The sequence below is a fragment of the Bombus impatiens genome, unplaced genomic scaffold (genome assembly GCF_000188095.3).
Source record: "Bombus impatiens unplaced genomic scaffold, BIMP_2.2 scf_0191, whole genome shotgun sequence".
In the NCBI taxonomy this organism is placed as follows: Eukaryota; Metazoa; Arthropoda; class Insecta; order Hymenoptera; family Apidae; genus Bombus; species Bombus impatiens.
Genome location: NT_176610.1, coordinates 617,030 through 638,604, shown reverse-complemented (window position 1 = coordinate 638,604; position 21,575 = coordinate 617,030). Strand labels below are relative to the sequence as shown.

The 21,575-nt window shown below is 32.7% G+C and overlaps 1 long non-coding RNA gene across 1 annotated transcript; it reads left to right on the top strand.

Annotated features, from left to right (window-relative positions):
- Positions 1 to 738: 738 nt before the first annotated feature.
- Positions 739 to 21,321, top strand: LOC117151388. The gene is made up of 3 exons (XR_004461274.1): positions 739 to 884; positions 14,787 to 14,791; positions 21,311 to 21,321. It is a non-coding gene; the product is annotated as an uncharacterized LOC117151388 (long non-coding RNA).
- Positions 21,322 to 21,575: the final 254 nt, after the last annotated feature.

Below are 21,575 nucleotides of genomic sequence, written 5' to 3'. Positions count from 1 at the left end.
GAAATTATCGTTGACAGCAAACGGTGAAACTGATGTAGAGAACCGACGTATCGAAACTGGGCCCGATGGGACAGTTTGGAGTGAAATGGATGCAAGTCCCAAACCTGGCATTTTTAGGGATATGCTAAACGGCATATAATAAAAAGACAAGCAAAGATGGCATTTTATCTTATCATTGATCGCCGTATAAGGGATCATGTAATACAATGTACAGAAAAAGAAGCATTTAGAGCATTGGGGACTAACAGGGAGCTGTTGATGCAACAAAACTAGATGCATTTATTACCCTGCTATATGCCCGCGGTGCATATCAGGCAAAAAATTTAGATATCTCATATTTGTGGAATAAAATTTGGAGACTTGCATTTTTTCAAAAACAATGAGCAGGAATGACTTTGCAGAAATTATGAGGTTTATACGATTTGTATGGAGGCAATTTACAGAGAATTCACAAAATTGTTATAAACCTAGTGCATACGTTACTTTCATATAAAGAATCACAGGAAAATCAGATTCATTACTGCAAAAATCTTGTCAAGTAAACAATTGTAAAGGTTACAAAATTACGAAAATTTGTTTAAGATGCGGGAAATATTTATGCGACAAATGTACGTTTGATAATAAGATAATTTGTAAAAAATACAGCGAAGTTGAATAAGATATATCTCTATATAAATAAAAGCGTAATTCTATTTAAGTCTATAATTAATATTAAACAAAAATAAATTTGGACGAAATTTTATGATAGTTTATCATTTTATATACATTTAGTTATAAATTAACCATTATCTAAGTTAAATCATAAAAACTGTTACTTCTTTAATCACCGGTCATTTTGACCACACACGGTAGGAATATGTATATACGAAATGTCGGTAGGTTTAGTATTAAAAATCCCAGCTGGTCAATCTTTCAAAAACTAATGTATCCGTTGAAAACAAGCAAAATCCTACCACAGACAGAGTAATTCGATCTGGCAAAACAGGTTCAATGGTATCTGAAGGTTAGTCATTTTTCTGGGATTCTTTACGTAGAAGTCGTATTTCTCTTTGTAGGCCTGTTTTTTCTCAATATTCTTCCAAACAATGGAGAGAGGTATAGTCTTGGCTGGTGGTTCTCGTTTCAGGTGTAGACCTTGTGGATGTTGAACTGAAGGAACTTAAGCTTCCACTTGTGTACAAATCTATTAATCCCTTACAGACGAAGTCAACAAAAGATGACTCGAATTTATAGAGAAACTTTTTCATTTATAAATATTGCTTGTATCTTTTGTGTACTCTCTTGGTTATTTTTTCTCTGTTACTTCTGTTAAAAATATTACAACAAAGATTCCAAAATTTTTCTTCAAATTTTTAATGTCATAAATTTAAGAAACCACACCTAATAATGCTATACAGTTTTATAAACTAATAGCTTTGAGATAACAAGTTCTTATTTAATTGCCCAATCTCAATAATGCATTATATTTATTTATCTAATCCTCACTTCATATGAAATATTTTTAATGTTCAACACATTTAATTATTATGCATCAATAAAATAAACGTTTTTCACGTATATAGCTAAATGGAAGTTTTGATCATAAATAATGTTGAATGTGAGATATTTGTACAATTATTATTTATTTTTCTAATGAAAGTAAATATTCATCATGAAAAATGAATACAGATAGTTTTCCCTAATTTCAGAAACCTACCTGTTACACTCGTGAGGGATATTGTCACACTCTTATCACATTCTTATCAGGAAAATCATGTATGTATAATTTCGATTGCAAATTTAAAAATCTACTAACTTATCGTTATTTCAATCATACTTTATAAGACCATAAAAAAATACTATTTATCAGTCTGCAGTAAATAAAATTCGTTACAAAATCAACAGTATCAGTCAAATAGAAACATCACAGCTGACGCAAGAAACAATATATCAGCTGGTCCTTAATACCTCGAAATCGAAGAAATCTAAAAGTATGTATTCATCAAAAGAAAAAACGGTCGAACTCGTCCCCAATTGCGAAACGGTTCCCACGATGTATCACAAATTGTGTTTCCTGTGCACGAATCGATGTGGAATTTAAGTTTTTACCGGAATTCTGGAAACCGGGATCCCCCTATGAATCTTACAATGAAAAACGAAGAGAGGATCACTCATAGCAATAATAATGAGCGAAAATAGAAGTAGGCCACTATCGTATACTGGTATATACTTAACGTGTCTACCAGTTTGCACCCCTCGAAGTGTCTCTTTTATTTCTTCCACCGTTTTCTTTCTCCCTTCGACTTCTTCTATGCTCACTTCCGGCTGTCAGCTGGCTGAAAAGGAGCTCAGGAATTCCGATGAAGGGAACAAGACCCTCTCTCCAGCTTAATTTTAGCTCGCTTGACACCAACGGGCACGTGCTCCGAATCGGGGTTTTCCTTTCCCAGTTAACCGAGAGTTTGTGGTTCTTTCCCGTGGAAATCGAAAGACGGTCCCACGGTTCTCTTGAAAATGATTAAAGAGGGTATGCTGCTATGGACCTTTCAAAATACCCATGTTTTTTTTAAATATTTTCATAAGGAATGTAATTTTAATATATGTGCCATGCGTTATGCTTAAATTTGCAAAATTAACGAAGCTATAGAGACTGAAGTCATATAGTAAAAGAACATTTAGACATTTAATGAAATATATTTTTTAAAGGGTATAGTTTTAAAATTTCAAAAATTGACAAAGCTATACAATATTGTTTTCGAAGAATAAGAAAATGGCTGAAAGCATATGCAACTTTTACTGCAATTTTTACGAAACCATATTTTCTTTCCTTTGAAAGATTTGCTCTGTTTTATAAGACAGCTATTTGCGCATATTGTAAGTGCCTGATAGTCAATGTATTGTTAGGCTGTCTGAAAAGTTTCTTTTGTTTTATGAGGAAATAATAGACGCATAACGTTTTCTGTTTTATATTATTTTGTCGAATTACGTATAATCCATTTTGTTCTGTTGAAATAAACACCGCGACATTTCACGGACTTGGTTTCACGTTTGTACAGAGGTGCACTGTTGTAAAAAACACGCTTGCGAAAAAAGACACTTTTCGGACAAGCTAATATAATGTGAATTGTGGATGCATAAAATAAAAGATCGATTTTATAGGCAACTTAGGCAATTTTATAGCATAAAAAGCACAGTTATATTACAAATATGGCGCACCTCGGAATTTATAAACATAAATATAATTATATGTACATGAATGTACTCTATTATTATAAAATTATTACTTTCATTTATACCTATTCTTCTCAAACAGTGATTCCCAACGGGTACATCTCGAGATAAAGTTATATGCGAAAGGGCAAGATTCTTTCTTTTTTTTTATTAATCTTGATAAAATGAAATGTCTCTCTTGAATAAATTTTAGAATTTGTATACAAAGTGTGCCTAAATATCTGTATATTGTCTAAAATGCGCCGTAGTTTTAATTAAAAAAAGTTTAAGAACCACTGTACCTGTCATCAATATTTATCTTTTTTTCTTCCGTATAATTTTACGAAGTTCAAAAATGACGAAGAACGAAGCATCAGAAAATAAATATTCATGAACGAAAAAATGTACGACAGTTATTAATATGGAAGCAAAATGAACATTAATGGTCGAATGTCATTTGAAAATGTACTGTATGTATATTTGAAGCATAAATAGAGGATGAGAAAAAATGGTGGGAAAAAAGAGAAGGAAGAATGAGGGATGCGGAAAAAAGTATTGATTGAAAGAAACTAAAACTATGTATTTGCCATAATAATCTTTTTTTACCGTATATATATAGTAAGAAATATTATTTTAATTAAAAAAAGCAAAAAGACTAAAGACACTAGTCATTTTAATATTCATTAAAATAATTTATTACAAAATTCGTAGATTAATGCCATAATTAAATCCAAGAAACCATACTGCTGCATAAATTAGAATAAAAATATACGTGGTTAAAAATTCAATTTTTACATAATCTATGTGAAAATGGAAATTCGAATATTAAAGTACATAGATAATCAGCATTTAAATAGATATCTAAACTTTTATCTGAAATATTTAAATTTACAATTCATTTTTTATATATTGTCTACAAAAGATTGAATGAAACGCACGCTCTATCACGTAAGTATAATCATATTTAGAAGTAGCAAATGTAATAAATTCATATAAATTATGTATATATCATATGTATGTATCACGAGGAACAATTTATTTCACGACGTGAAAGAACAATATGGTATTCTAAGCGCAGAAACAGTTACGATTTCTGTCATAAACCTGAACACATTTCCTGCACCAAAGCTATAAACCTCTCGTCGTAAACTTTTCAAAAGACGCACTTCTTACGTATTCACTTTGATTTGAAAAATTTCACGATCTGCATACAATGAGACGTATCTACTTCTTTTTTATCATAAAATAATTTCTTGCTTGCTTAAACACGTATGTGTATACATATGATATTTCGAAGAATGGCCACTTATGCTTAATGGAATTTGATAAAAAAGCGACATGTTTTTGCTACATTTTCAAAGTTTTAATAAAAGGAAGTTTTTCTACTGTCAGTTCACTATTTCTTATCAAAGCTAGAATCAAATGCTCTGCTAAACTTGAACTAGGACAAATTGCTCTAGTGCTCTAGATCTGGAGATATTTCATAAAATCTATATTTATATTTGTATAGTAAAACTAGAGACATATTGTATATTTTATGTACTTTCAAACATAAAAATTTTGAATAGACAGAGTTTTAAGACATTTGAAATCACTTAATCTTTATAATACCCTAATTCGGAACTGAAGAAAGTCGCAGTTTTGTCATTTTTTTGCCATAGTTGTTTTTCTTTGTTCAATTTCGAATATTTTGCATTTTATAATCTTATATAACTTTACTTATAAGGTAAAATGTATAGGGGAAGTATTTTAACATATCTCGAAAAACGAAAAACTATGAGATAGGATATTGTAATCAAGAAGGCTATTTTCATCCAATTTCAATTATTATCTTTTATTTATTAACTAGTTTTGCGTCAATATCTATTGACTGTATATGATTATTTGAAACATAGTTAAAGACCAAAATAGGAAAGAAGTATAGTTTGTATATTTTCAATTGTGAAAGAGTGTTCAAGCACTTATATATGAACGCTAGCATAAATACATGTATGTGTACGTGTCACATGTTCGTCCCCTGCTTAACTAGGAATTTTTTCGTTGAGGAAGCGGCGATGCGACGTGTCGAAAGAATGATAAGCATTTCCAGGCAAAGGGGGATTTCTAGACTAAACCGGGTGTTATTTTTATTCGGTCTCCCGAAATTGCAGGCGACGCCCCTCGTTCAGTCACTTTCGTCGCTACCTCTCGTTTCCATGTATTCCTAACAATCATGAGTGCATGCGGGATAAATAAATATCTTTCGATGGTTGTCGAGCATTTTTGGCGATAATACTTCTATGTTGCCTTCGAGAAAACTGTGTGCGACGAGTGTTATTAATAACGTTCTTTGATCCCCAAAGTTTTATTATTACATACCTATAACCTCAAACATTTTTTTGCTAAAAGAAGAAACGCATGGGCAAAATTGAATAAACTATAGAGGGTCACGTTAATATTTATCTACTTAATCTGCCTGTAGAACCTACGCTATTTACAGATAGTAGAGTGGAGGTTTTAGACGAGCAATGTAACAATGTACAATAATTATTACTATAATTTTAATTGAAAAGAGTCAAAGCAGAGTAGACAGTGATAGACAAAGATAGTAAACAGTGAGATTTGATTGATATTGTAATATTTTATGAATAAAAATAGTAAGCAAATTTACGGCTGTAAAAATATTTCCACTAATTTACCAATCATTAATAAATTTGATTTTTTATAATTAAAGAAATGAAGACATTTTTGATCAAAAGTAACGGTAAAGTAACTAATGTAAGAAAATGGATGATGATAATAATAAAAAAAATATGTATATGTAAACTATAATAATATAAATAGTAATGCATTAATAAAATTCTTTTAAGTATACTCTATAAACATGAGATGCTATCGATTTCTTTGGAATTTACTGTTAATTTCAATATTTAATTTGTTTTTCCTTGCACCCTATTAAATTTTAGATATTTCTTTTAGACACTTTGAACCTGATACTTATCTACTTTATTTCATAAAATTAGTTCTTTCTAGCACTTTAGAGTTATGTTTGTAACCAATTTCATTCTGACTGATAAAGCCATAAACATATAACATGTGTCTATGTAATAAATCTTTTTGAAATTCTCTAATCTATGTACTTCAGTACATAGTACTAAGTACTGAATATTCTTATCTATCATTTTTTGTATATAAAACATGTACGTGCTACATTACTATTAATTACTATACAGTTGCGTTCAAATTGATAAAGAAATAATAGCAACAACTCTTACAATGAAAGACAATGAAACCTAAATTTGCTAGTATGTGCGAAATACAAATAAATATTGGAATTTATTTTCTTGGTCTAAGCTATTCAGTATTCCATTCGATAACATTTTAGTGTGAGTTCACGATTTGCACGTAGACGCATGACTTACTATATATTATAATATACTAATGGTCTAAATATATACTTCAACGAACTTCGCACATTTTCCATGACGGAAGGAGTCGCGCATTACCACGATCTCAGCCGAACATAATCGTATAAGGAAGTCTCAACACTCATGTACCGAAAACGTAAAAGTAACCGCCCAAAAACTAAGTCGAGAAAAATCATGGAAAACATGGGAGACGAGAAAGTTCTCGTTCTGCGCATGCGTGACATGCTATGAATGTCCTAAACGGACGCAGAGGCAGAGGCAGAGGCAGAGGCAGAGGCAGAGGCAGAAGCAGAGGCAGAGGCAGAAGCAGAAGCAGAGGCACCTGCGCGAAAATTAGTCGGGACCGTTTAATTGTCAGTACGTTTCCATATTCCGCTATGAACGATTAACGTGATTTCAAACGACGCGACGCGACGTGGAAACGTACGCCATGAAAAAGAGTAAGGATAAATGATATAACAATGTATTATCACGACCAGGCAGCATAACAACGGGTAACTTCTCTCGGCTATTTTTCTTGTACCTTCTTTATCTTTTTGATGCTAATATTTTTTATTGTTTCGTATTTTCTATAATTTTAAACATGAATGCAGTCGGACTCCCTATAACGCAGTACTTCTATAACGCGGGCTAAAAATTGCGTCACTGCACCCGTATAACGCAATTAAAAAATTCCTGAAAACGACTCATTTCTGATACGAAAATTAACTCGAAGCATAGTTTTGCATTAAGTCTTGTGCGATAAGAAGGGGAGGGGTTGTTTACGGTTTGTATTATACAGCAGTTATTATTGTAAAACACATAATATTTTGTTATATTAAAAAAAAGCTACATATTTATTTAGTTATAGTTTTTTGCGCTCTTGTAAGATCCTGTATTTCATACACATATGAAATGAATTAAAAGGCTGATGTTAATTTTGTTCTTGTTCATCGAGAACTATAAATCTATTATTTGTTTGTAAAGTACATAAGTTTTTACATATTTATACATTCACTATTCATTTATACATACTGAAATGCTAGAGCTAATGGTTTGATAATTATTCTTTTATATAATTTGTATTAGAATAATTATTACATATTTTGCATGTAGTAGAAAATATAATGTTAATATTATTGAATATTATAATATCAAATACCAAATATAATACATGTAATATATACATCAATCTAATTAACGACAAGATACTACTAGAGATTAATGAATATGTATTACAATTATACAAAATTGTATTCAATTATAATTATACAATTACACAAAATTGTACTCGAACATATCTTTCCCGTAGGCAATCTTTTGCAACTGAAAATGGAGTGATCATAAATGATATGGCATTTCAAAATATCTATCCAAATCATATTTATTATTTTATTATTATTTATGAATAACATAAGTATCTTATGTCCATATTATTTCTTAATCTATCTTGTTTTACTGTATCGGTTTGTAATACCATATATATTTCTGCGTGGACTATATAATCTTCTGCAATGAATATTACACAAACTATCAAAAATTACGACAACATTACACAAATTCTAGCTCTAAAAATATTCAAGATAATAATCAAACTACGAAAGCGACAAAGCCGGGATGCATTTATCATTCTAAACCTTTTAAGCAAAAACGAACCTGTACCGCCTTATTATCACCATGACGCTTTGCGATAACCCACATATTCCATATAAAAGCCGTTAATTAATTTCAAGTTTCCTTCTTAACAGAAACTGTCCAAGTTTTATAGCACGTTACCATCCCACGCGACACAACGAGCCGCATGCGCCAACTTTCACGATATCTATGCGTCAAGGAAGTTTCCAAGCTCTCTTCTAGCCCGCAAGTAACAACTAAGAGCGTTACTTGAGAATTTCTAACAGAGTCTATCTATTATGAAATGAAATCGTAATTACTCCTCGGCGAAGCATGGTTCGCGGGAACACGTCCATAACGGTTTCGTGCGAGTATTTTCAGGGAACACATGAGTATTTTCAGCGGCACGTAGTGATGGAACCGATACTGTGTTAACACCTGTCGATATCAGTTTACGAATTTTGAGCTTATATGAAGGTTATATAGAAATTATATGAAGACAAGGAAAGGATACGATAAGTCAGATCTCCTATTTTTTAAGAGACAATTTTAAAATTCAACACGTTATTAATTAGGTTAAAATGGTCCATTATTTAATTTTGAGTTAAATATGCATTTTTCATATTTTTTATAATTTAGGAAATATTGCTTATCATAATACAAAAATAGTGATGATATTAAAATATTGTTTGTCTTAACAATTATACCTTGAGCTAGAGCTAACAGTTTCTTTGACACATTCAATCATATTCACGTATTAATTAATATTATTATAAAATATAATAATATAACATAATAATATTAACCATAGAGTGATATTAACACTTAGTCAACCGCGCGCGCCACAGCGAGCTATACTTTTCTACCGCGCCCGGACAAGCCATTTTATAAGCTGTATACCGCGCAATTTTCCAAGTATCGGTGACCAATATTCTCTACTTAAAAAACAAAAAGTCTAAAAATTATTTAAATGGTTAATTATATTTTGCGGTAATGATTTTATTTAACGACCTCACATATTGTTTGCACAAAACATCAAATTAAATGTATATATTAAAAGTATAAAAAAATATAGGAAAAATTAAAAACACTAAAGATGACTAAAGGATAAATAACACGATTTGAACGTGAAATTAAAAATTCATAATGCATTTTAGTATTTTTTTACAGTGTAGTATTATTCCATTATAACTTTATTTGGTCATAACTGATAATGCAACTTTTTAATTAATTTTAACACCACTAAATTGATGCATTTTATTATATACTGTATATTATATAAACGCAGAAAAAGTGGCGCAATTAATTGGGAACAATTCCATGTAAACAATAACAACAGCTGACAATAACAACAAAAAAAAGAAAGCGTGTTGCTAAAGTCAAAAAGGGAAATCTCTCCGTTCGGTTACGCAGCGATGTTCTTCACAGAGGGGAGGAGGAGATCTCCCCATTCGGTTGGCTAAGTGTTAAAATTAAAAAGTCAACAAAGTGTACTTATCCCTTTTCTCGTGTTATTGTTTATATTAAGAAGAACCGGTACATGATGTACTTTTATGAAAATATCACTACCGGTTTGATACTTGTGTTCGGGGATTCGAGTGGCCGTCCTTTTATGACTCCGACAGCACATCTGCCTTTTTTGCGAAAGTCCGAATTTCCTACCTCCCAAGTTGTAAATCTTACGATGCGGACTTCATTAAGAGGCTAATAAACACCCTAACTGCCCGATGGGTCAGTTCTAAAGTAAACATCTGGTCTCAGACAAAAATACCAGAGGATATGTGCTCACGAGAGTACGCAATTACAAGATTTGAAGTAATAGATTTCCATCCCATAAAAACCGTGCTAGAAAAAAAAACCCGGGGACAGAATATTAGTGTATAAGGACCAGGCGAAGCTTCTTAAGGCAGTCTTATAACAGTCTTCATCAGAGCGTCATACTCTTCGTATTACTCAACAGTGCAGCTAAATTAACTGAACATAACATTATTCTGTATCTTGCTAGTGATTCTCTTCGTGTATACTAAAAAGCGCAAATAAATCTACTACTCCGCATCTTTAATTTGCCACCACCTTGAGCGTTAATCTCGTTCAAGGTTGCGATATCAAATCAATCAGTTGCAACCTGACTGATCGCCACCTATTCGAGAAATCGCAACAACTTGTATTAAAGTGTCAATATGCAATTGATATTACATGAAAATATTGATACAAATACTACAGTAACAAAAGATCGATTGTATTTATCAAATACAATACATAACTACATACATATAACCTAAATACATAACTATTCTGTAGAAAACGTACAAATTATTATTAGTTAGCAGTATTTAATGCAATATTATTACATAATTAATAAAAAATTAAGCTTTATATGTTAATGTTTATGATTTATCAATATTAATATTTGTGTGTATAAATTTACTTGAAAAATTCGGTTCTTCGATAACTATTCGATTACTTCGATACTTTCACTAACAATGGGTATTTACTCACGAAATTATGTATTATATTATTATGTTATTATATTTTACAAGATGTTGTGTATCAGTGTATTAATGTATTATATCATACAAAACATTTTGAAAGTTCATTACCACTGCAATGAGGCACGACTATCACGATAATATTGGTACAATTTGAGACGGATCCGAAGGTATGTACACAAGTTACAAAATATTTATTACAAACATACATTCTGCAAAGATAATCAAAATATTTGAAAAATCAATTACTAATTATATTAGTGAGCTACGATATTTATAATGGGACCATCCTTAACATTAATTATTTGTTTAAGACCATTATTCGCGAAGTATACCAGTTTTTTAATTAAATGTTCATTTGCAATAAGTCTTGGAACTTCTACACACATTTTCGGACTTGTTTCAAATTTTACGATCACGACTAATCACGATAATCATGTGTTATCACAATGCTAACAAAATTGTAACAAATTTCGTATAACGCACATAATACGTAAATGCCCGAATACTTTCATGAATTGTAGGTACCAAATTGTTTGAATATCATTAATACGTGCCGTATCAGTCCCATCGCTATCGCTATCGAACCCTATCGTGAGAGGATCCATCCGCAATGCGGAGCGTTCCTCGCCGCGTGGAAGCAAGAAAGTCTATTATTGGTTAATTAATCACGACGAGTTGAGCACCTGCCCTCGTCTCGTGAGCCTGTTATTAACCACCATTACTTGGCTATGCCCGTTTGCTAAAGCTGTCCGCGACCTTTGACCACTTCTAGAAAGCCAGGCTTTCAAGTGGAAGATTCACGCTTCTCGTTTTTGTTCGACGGAACGGGACGGGACAATTTCACGTTGAAAGAGTGAACTTGAAGAGATTCGGACAAGAGGTCAATCAAAGCCACCGATTCCATAACGGGGAAGCTATTTGTTTTTGATGGACGTTACATTACGTTAAGGTATAGCTCGAGTATCCCGCGGGAGTAACGACCCCTTCCTCAAACATTTTCTGTTTACGATGCATTAGTTCGCGCGTTGAAGATAAATCGTGGCGAAACGTCACACCCTAATACGTGAAGTGCAATGTGAGTTCGACTGCGCCGTCGCGTTTTATTGGATATTCGTAGGTTAGAGGTAAAGATTAGAAGTGTACACTATTGCACTGTATGATTTTGTATATTTTCTAGGTTTATAAAAGATTAAGAATTTATATTTTAATTACTGTCTCTAACGTATATGTATATTATATATTGTACGTACAACTCTGTGCATAAGTGGAACAATTATGAAATCTCGTCTTCGGTAAATCCAAAAAATCATTGGGAAGTCATCAAAATCATTAAGGTTGACTATTTCATTTCAAACAATAGATTGTGAAGGTCTCATACATACATACATATAATAATAATATACAATACAGGGTGTCCCATTTTAATTTCCCCAGGCAAACATCTCTATAGATATGAGAAGCATGAGAAAACGTATGAGCACCTTGTATATACAGTTATTTTAATATTCGAACATTATTTAAAACAGAATAACTTTTTTAAAATTGTCTCAAACGACTTAAGTTTTTCTTTTTTTGAGAAGTTAAGAGGATTAGTTTATGAAATGATGCGTAAAAAACTTTTTGAAAAAATGCAATTGATCGGAATCGTGAAGAAAATAGTATAATTTTCTCAAAATTATTCTGTAGCGTAGACTACAAACTATAGATATGAGTCGGACATTGTTATGTGGGGATATAACTAAGAGAGTGAAACATCCATAGGTAAACGTGATCATATTTATGTCTTAATAAATATATAATAATTAATCTATAACAAATAATTTTTACATATTAAGCTGATACACCTTTCTAATAATTATTGTCTCTCACGTTTTCAAATTATTAATTATATCAAGTTCCAAAGTAAAACCAAATTCGCATGCTCATTTCTATTGGTGCATGATAAAACTTTGTCAATACTATTAACATCTAGAAACATCTATTAATAAACAAAAATCACAAGAAACATATTTGAAGAAAATTTTTAAGAGAGAGTGGGATTACTCGTTAACCTCTATATTTGTTCGACTCGTTCCACATAACTATTTCAATTAACCACCCACATGTATTTATACAGATTAAACGTAAATTAAAAATTCAATACTAAATTTCTACATGTGCGTAAACATTATATAATAACAGAAATTATATAGCGACAAAGCTAACTGTTGTTCCCAAGATAAAAGATTTTTATCTTTTCATGCCAAACTCGTTGAACGGGTTGATTGTCCGCTATTCGAAATATATAAATAATGAAGTCTTTAAACTTTTTACGATGTTCAGGACGTAAAAGAGGAATGAACCCATTGAAGATCATTACACAAATTGACAATTAGATGTGAGACGCTGTTTGCCGTTTCAATCATCGGGGATCGTTTCGTTCAATTATTACGAGTTCCAAGTACATATCGAGCCGATGGTACTCGTCGGTTCCAAGAGCGCTCTTATCATGTTTGGTAGTGTGAAATCGGTTAAACTAGGCTAGGTCGAACTGAACTGCTCGTGTCGATTGAATTGAACGAAGTGCAAGTTTGTCAATATGTATCGTGTATAAAACCAGACATACGTTATCGTTCTTTCTCTCACGATGGAAACTCTTTAAGTACATATTCCTATCTTTCCTTGGCACGCCTTTACTGGTTTGTAGAACTCGTTGACTTGATAACGCGAATATGCCCTTTGGCGGAGAGATAACTAATACTTTATGATATGTTAGTAATTATAATTTAATTCTTCTCTATATTTTATCACTTACATATTATACAAGATGGAATTCGTATCAAATGTTCCCTTCATTAAAATATTAGTATTGATTACGCACATTTATGTATTTTGTAAATAAACTGCAAATTTTTATGCACATATAAGAAACTTAAAAAATGCATAGAAGTATGCAAGAATATATTAAAGATACGAAGTATAATATTAATAGTCACGGTAAACTTCAAATTAGCTTTAGCCTTTCTCTTTTATTAGCTTTTTGATCTGTATTTACCATGGTTGCAATTAGAAACTGTAGTTATTATTAACAAAGGATATTATGATATCAAGCTCAATTTTATCTAATAAGCATGTTTCTGCAGATAGTTACATATTATCGTTTGTGCTGAATCTGACAAGTCCAGCACATTTTCTAGAGTAATCACACACTTGACAATATGACATATATGACAATCGATTCCAAGTTGTTCACACTATTGCACAGCTACGCTTGTCAAAATAGAAAGAAATAACGAGACCCTATCAGAGGGAAAATTTATTTGTTAGAAGAGATTTGAAAAATACGAAATTATATTGTTTCTTACGTTACACTTTTTTACAATGTGTGTAAATTTGTATGAATGTGCAAGATGTTTGATAAGAACAATAAATATATATGAGACGAAGAGTAAATGATCAATATCACGATTAAAAAAAATTCTATAAATAAAATGAAAATGTGTTTTACAATTAGTTTAATGTACCTTCAACTTTTGACGTTAATGTTACTAGTAACAATAAGTTAATGTTAAGTTTACGTAATACGAATTTAATTAAATTTGTGTTGTGAGGGAGAATTTAAAATCGTTTAACCACTTCGCAACTGTCGCAACATCAATCACATCTCAACCTACATCAGTGATAATACATCGACCCCCGACCTTCGGACACTTTTGGACACATCACCACCTTATCATCATAGCATACACCAAGGCTGTGACGCACCTCAGTCCACATCAGAGATAGGATATGGACCCCCGACCTTCGGACACTTTTCTACATCATAACCTACACCTAGCTCCTCAACATCCTAAAACCAAAACGTATATAAACCGAGACTTTACCCAGCTCGGGCAGTACTTGTTCTCGTTCTAGTTGCTTTTCTTGTACAACACCCCTTTCTCCGTTCAACGTTATTCTACTTATCCATTTTACGTGACACAACCATGGACAAGATGTCTCATGACACGATATTCTTCGTACTACGCCATTTAGATACTTATATGTACTTATGTGTTACTTGTACAGTACAATAAAAATAAATAAAATTGTTCTGAACAACAATATGCCTTTCATTCGCTATGAGGTATCGTGGATCGATATTTACGCAAGTTACAACTCTCGTCCTAATAAACAAATATGCGAGATATCTCGTCCGTAGCGTAGCATAATACGAGATAACTCGTCCGTGGCTGCCCACTAGAGAATGAAGTGTAATCGTAAATTTAATTGAAGCTCCTTTCAAATAATTTAGGAAACGAAATTGAAACTATCTGAGACCGAGTGGCGGTTATATGTTTAAAAAAAGGTTATCCAGGATATTGATCTTGACAGGATATTTCATGATCATTGATATCGGCGAGGTTTACCGTATATACATATATGTAATTACGATAATTTTTTTTTAAATTTCTGTACCTTGACAATTTCTCCGTCTTACATCAAAAGTGAAAAATTATTCACTCCAAAACATATTTTACTATAATAAAATTATAATAAACGCATATGTGAGATAATTTTACGCTGGAAGGATTAGAGAACATCGGATTTACGAACAGCGAAGGAGAGACGCAATTAGCTGTGACATCCGTACGCTGTCCGCGATAAATATCCAACCCATGACCCAGTAAATCATTTCTAAGCGACTTTTAAGAGTTTCCTGCTAGCTTAGTCCGATGCTGGCCAGTTCCGAGTATGCTGAGAAATCGTTTCATTGTGCCGGATTGACATTGTTTTACGGTCGAGGCGCGCAATAACTTATGTGTACGCGAACGCGACTTTGCAGCCTGACGGAGAACATCTAAAGGATCTCGGAGTTCGTTATGGAACGACTTTAGAGGGAAGGGACGATTGCGTTGCACTCGTCGACCTTATCGAGGCATCCTCGATTACCATTACCTACAACACGAAACACAATATCTCGTTTATTGGACAGATCCTCGTGCTCTCGCGTACCCCGCCTTTCCCGTACAACTTTTTTACGGCACTGTCCAATTAGATCCATTAATCCTCTCGAGATAGTAGCAAACGGTAAATGCGGAACATATCCCGACAATTTTGATTCTTATAGCTACAAAAAGCTTTAACTTCTTGCAGTCCTATATCGAGCTGAACTCGACGATTGATTTCATTTGGCTTTTTCCAAAGCTTTATTGTGATATATAAAGTATATCCTCTTTTACTGTGCGTTAACTTAATAAAAATATTGAATATTGATTACAAAAATATAAAAATACATTTGAATCCTGAACAAGTTTTGAAACTGTATCTTATTGGCAGTGGATTAACACGTTGACTGGTTGCGATGGTGGTGTCACTACCGGCATACTTCAAATCCGATGGACTGACGATAGAGATAAAGGTGTGGCGGCACTCGGCAACAATGTATATCGCTGAAGTGCCTAATGAGCCATCAACATCCCAACGGTCCTTCCACCGAAGGTTCTGAACATCCCAACGGTCCTTCCATCGAAGGTTCTAGAAGAAAGAGCACGTGGCAACGGTCGCGGACGCCTAGCAAATGCATGGACGGTGGGGATGTTGAGGGATGACAAAAGAAAGTAATCGGATCCGATCGAAAGTCAAATCATAAGAGTCTCAGTCTTAGAAAGTCACGCCTAGAGTTTGGAAGTAGATTGTAAAGTGTATTGATGTTAGAAAAAAATAAAGTTTTCTTTTTTTATTTTTCACCTCAAATTCCTTTTTTATTTTGATATTTTACGTGACAACTGCCACGCGTGTTTTCAAAGAAATCTCCGTCAGGCCACGCGTACCAAGCGTTCTCTGCTAGGTGCTCCCATCGATATTTTAGTAACGCGAGTTGCTCAAGATGTGGCCTCAAGAATGATCTTTCGTTTCATTTGTTCGCAACATTAAAACCACTAGCTGTTGTTGAATATAACGAAGGAAAGTGTGGTATAGATTATTCCGACCAAATGGTTTCTTATGCCACTACAATTAGAAAAGGAATCAAATGGTACAGGAAACTTGGCATTCGATTCTTTCTGGCAATTTCTGTTGTAAACGCTTTGACGGTTTGCAAAATTGCAACAAGAAAAAATATAAATATTAGAATATTTAGACAATTATTAGTTGCAAAATTATTAAGGTTGTCTGAAAATACAAAAAATCCTTGTCTTCGACGGAGTCGGCATAATATCGCCGTTCGGAAAAATGATTCCGGAAGAAGAATTAGACGCGCATGCAAACTATGTTATGCAAATAAAAGACGTCGAATGGACCGAACAAAGGCACGAAAGAATTTGAAGAAAACAACAACTTATTGTTCAAATTGTCCCGACCAACCTCAACTATGTATAGAATGCTTTAAAGTTTTGCATTCTAAATAATTTTTTTAATAAACCATTTTCGTACTTTTATTTTATAACGATTCAACTATTATTACAATTAATTATTAATTAACAATTTATTATTATGGAATATCTTTTCAAATACCTACGACGATCTTTCGTAAGTAGTCAAATAAACGACACCCGAATATGGGTTACGTGGCCTGACCAGAAACTTTGCTGACACCCGAATACGGATGTCGTGGCGGTCAACGTGTTAAGTTGGGCTTAAATTCCGCTTAAACCAAAAAGAATTAAGATCTTTTAGATATGAATAGTGTCTCTCAATAATTTTATGTTATCAAAAGGAAATAGGAACAAACAGTGTGTTACGCCACGAGGCTTACCACAGGCTGTATTTTCTAACTGTCGCTCGCGGTCCTACAACGTCGCAGGCAGACCGTCTTATCTGCCCGCCAGATCATATACAATGTATCGACGAGAGCATAGTTGTCGCCAAGGAGCGAGCTCTAGAAACGTCGATTTTTGACCGTTACGTTTTTCACGCAAGAAGAGGCATACGTGATCATAGGCGCGAGCGGTGGCGTGACCCGACCATAATGGGGGTCGTCTTCCAAATGAGACAAAGGAATAATCGAAGGGCGATCAGTTCCTTCCGACGAGTCAAACGTGACATTTCGACAAATCTGACGAGCAAACGAATTTATCTAGAGATATCGTAAAGTCGAGTCAAATTTCTGTAACATATTATTCATCATCATATTATTGGAAAATATATCATTCTATGTTAACCTGTTAATACAGTGTTACATTCATTAAACCACCTCTGTTATCTTAACCGAAACAGAGGAACGACTATTTCGCGGCGTCGATTAACATAATCGTAGCGAGAATTTACGCCCTTCGCTGACGCGTTTTCCTAGCAACGCGTCTGTCCGCGAACAATCGTAACAAGTGAATTCAGAAAATATTTGAGTTGCAAGTTTCAATGATTTTGGATGTGAATATTATTTTCCAATAATTTTTGTTTGGTAGTTTAGTTTATGGGAAAGATTAGAGCATGTTGATACATTTTTTAGTTTTTAATTTTCGTCAGTTTTATTTGAATTAATTAATTAAAAATACGCTAAAATATATTTTACTTTCTCTCTTCATATATATATTACAAGTAAAAATTTCAAAACACATAATACATATTTATTTCATCACTCAAAACGTATCAATTTATCTTATTACGGTGCAAGGTGACATTCTTCGATTCTTTACAAATATTTCCTCAGTCGAAATATATTATTTTAATAACAAATATTCCTATATAGTATAATTTTATAATGATATTTGTGTATCAACCTGTTCGTTAATTTAACTTTATAGTATTTCTTAATATCCGTTGTAAATACTAATTTAATGGCAAAATAAAGTAGTTATTATAGTTAGACATACTAATATTGCGTTTGCACGATGATAATATCATTTGAAACTTTTTGCTTCAAGGAAAAATTAAGCTAATCAATATCTTCATGGAAGATAAATGTAAGGCAAATAAACCTTTCTCTCTATGACACACTTTATATCTAAAATGCATTATTCATCTCAACAGTCACCTAAAACATAGTAATTAAGACGATAAAATGTACATCCTACTTATATTTCACTCAATTTTCATGTCAAATGATCTACATATGTATGTATACAGCAATCGACAATAAGATGATTCTACATGAAAAGACAAGTCGAAAATACATATATGCAGGTGATTGTGTAAGTGGCCTAAGTCAAGAATCTAAAAGAAAAATGGGTTTATCGTTTATTTTGCGCTGCGTCTATTTACATTACAATAATCTGAATCCATCTTTGCAAAATACTATAAATTAAACCGTAGAATTAAGTTGATTGTTGCGTCATTAAACAAAATTCAGTTCACGCGTCAAACACAAAACAGTAAATATCTCGAAACGAAAAACGTATGACGCGCACCATTTTCGTAATCACCAGCACATATATTCAGAATACAACTTTTTCATATGTCACTTCTTTTTTTAGAAAACCGAGTTTAAAAATGTGTCAAGTCCGGTATGCATAAACTTGAATAATTACCGACTAGAAACATATGAACACTCAGCAAGAGGTAATAAAAATTTTAATTTCCGTTTAAGACCTCCTTTTCAAGAAGATAGTTTAAACATGCATATATAATGTACTCGCACCTAATTTGTAATTTTTTCGAAAACAAAATTTTTACAAAAACATATTTCTACATTTTTTACCTATTTTCGATAATTTGGCCCTATTCAATCCGGAATTAGCGAAGTTTAAATACATTTAACAAATTTTCTCGAAAATGAAATATTATTATTATTATTATATATATATATATAATGCCGATTATGCAACAGCTGGGATATCCTGTATACTGCACAATGTAGCGCATAGTACGAACGATATTTATTAAATATTTTTTTCAAAGTATACAGTCCTTTTCATTCCGTCTAATTTTTATTTCATAAAAAATCACTCAAAAGAATTGTTATTATGCTTGTATTCAATGTGAGGTATCCTACTGTCATAAGAATGTCACAGATTCAATTTCGCGAACAGAAACAATCCGAGACGCTGAAAGAAAAAACCGATTCGAAACTAACTTAAATTGCAACGGAGCACGTTTATGCATTCCGATTCCTTCGGCTGTTGAAGCTCCGATACTACAGAAACAACAACCAGTTTATAGTAAGTGAAGATTTTGCGGACTTAAATAACTTATTGGAACACTTTGTTTTCGCATCGATCTTCAAACATTTCTATGGTTTCTTATCCGAGTATCTATTTCGCGAATAATAAACTCTTATTTAGCATGTAGTTAATTATATTAAAGATTGAAGTTTCGAAAATATTTATGATACATTCTACAATGCTTTAAATTCATTTATGTTTGATGAATGTGTAAAATTGGAAAATATAACATGGAGAGATAGTAATAAATTTGTAAAATTATAAAACATTAATATTTTCTTTACAATTAATCATATGTATAAGCTTTATATTATATTTCTATTTAAATCGGGCATATTTAAAACCATTACAAAACAAATTTCCCCACTTTTAGTAATTTAACGAATTATAAAACTGAAATATCTTATTCGTTATAAACGATAAACAGTAAGAATGGTAGATCTACCAGAACGATCGACCCGTTAAGTTGCTCGCAAAGTACACCGTCAATCAATGGAACGGTACTATTACTAATGACGATAAGATGCTTAGCGACGAGACGCTAACGCCTCCGAATTGCCGATTTTTCTACAGAGGCAGCCTCCGACCGACAAACAACACATCTTCCAACGAAACAGAGAAATCACTGAGATACACTCGTACCTCAATTTATGCAGAGTATCCGTTCCACGTGGATTCGTTTCACGCGAATGAAAATCGCATAAAGAATGTCTGTCAGTACAAAAGAAAAAATATGTACGTAGATGATGACTAGCACCACGTAATGTACTTTTATCCTTATCTCACACAGCATTGACGCGTTTCAACATCACCGAATAAGTTACTGTATACACTTGTTACTTTTAAAATTCCTAGAAAAATATATTTTCTGGTCGCGTAAATTAAAATCGCATAAAAAAAGTACCGCGTAAATTGAGAGACGGTCGTACGCGGTCGTTTGAAACGTTAGCTTCGCCACTGTTCGATCGATTGTTCTCCTACTTTGTATTGTTCATGTGGTTCAAGGGTTTCAGGCCGACTCATCGACCAACTGACTTTTAGAACTCACGAATCAAACAGCCATCTCCCCAACCCGAAGACACATAAAGAGCAGTAATATTTCTGTTCGAACACGTATTATCATGAAACTATCGTAACCTCCGTATATGCTTACAGAAGTGCAAGAAGAATTGCATTAAGATGTTAAAGCTACTTTAAATCGCCAAAAATTGTCGCTATCATATAAGATCATTTTAATTAACGATGTATGTGCTTTCTGCTCTATTGTGCTTTGCAAATAGATTAGGCTGTTGTTATAGTGAACGCGAATTCGCGCAAACTATCGCTCTGATAACTGAAAGATCTGAAGACCATAATTCGTGCATTAATAAGAATCTATGTATGTATGTAAGCACATATTTGATTACTTTAACATATTGAGTTTGTCAGAACGCCAGTTCGAGAAAATTCGCTGTAACTACAAGTTTATAGTAACCTTAAGTAATTTAATAAAGAAGTTCCGAAATGTATATTTTTACATTCTAGATACTATTTAATGAAAAAATCCGTTATTTCTGCTGCGTTATGTAAGAAGTCTATAATATACATATTACAGCAACAAACAATTTTATCACAAAACATTCATGATAATCGTTTTTCCTCTACATTGCTATCACTGAATGATATAATTATAAACAATATTTATCCATATCTCTTATACACTTGTCCATTCGATCTAACGTAAATAACGCTTCTATGATATTCCTCAAAATGTAATACTGAAAGGCGAATGAATTTACATGTTACGCAACCTAATATTAACCTTACGAAAAATTCAGCATAAACACAGAATTTAA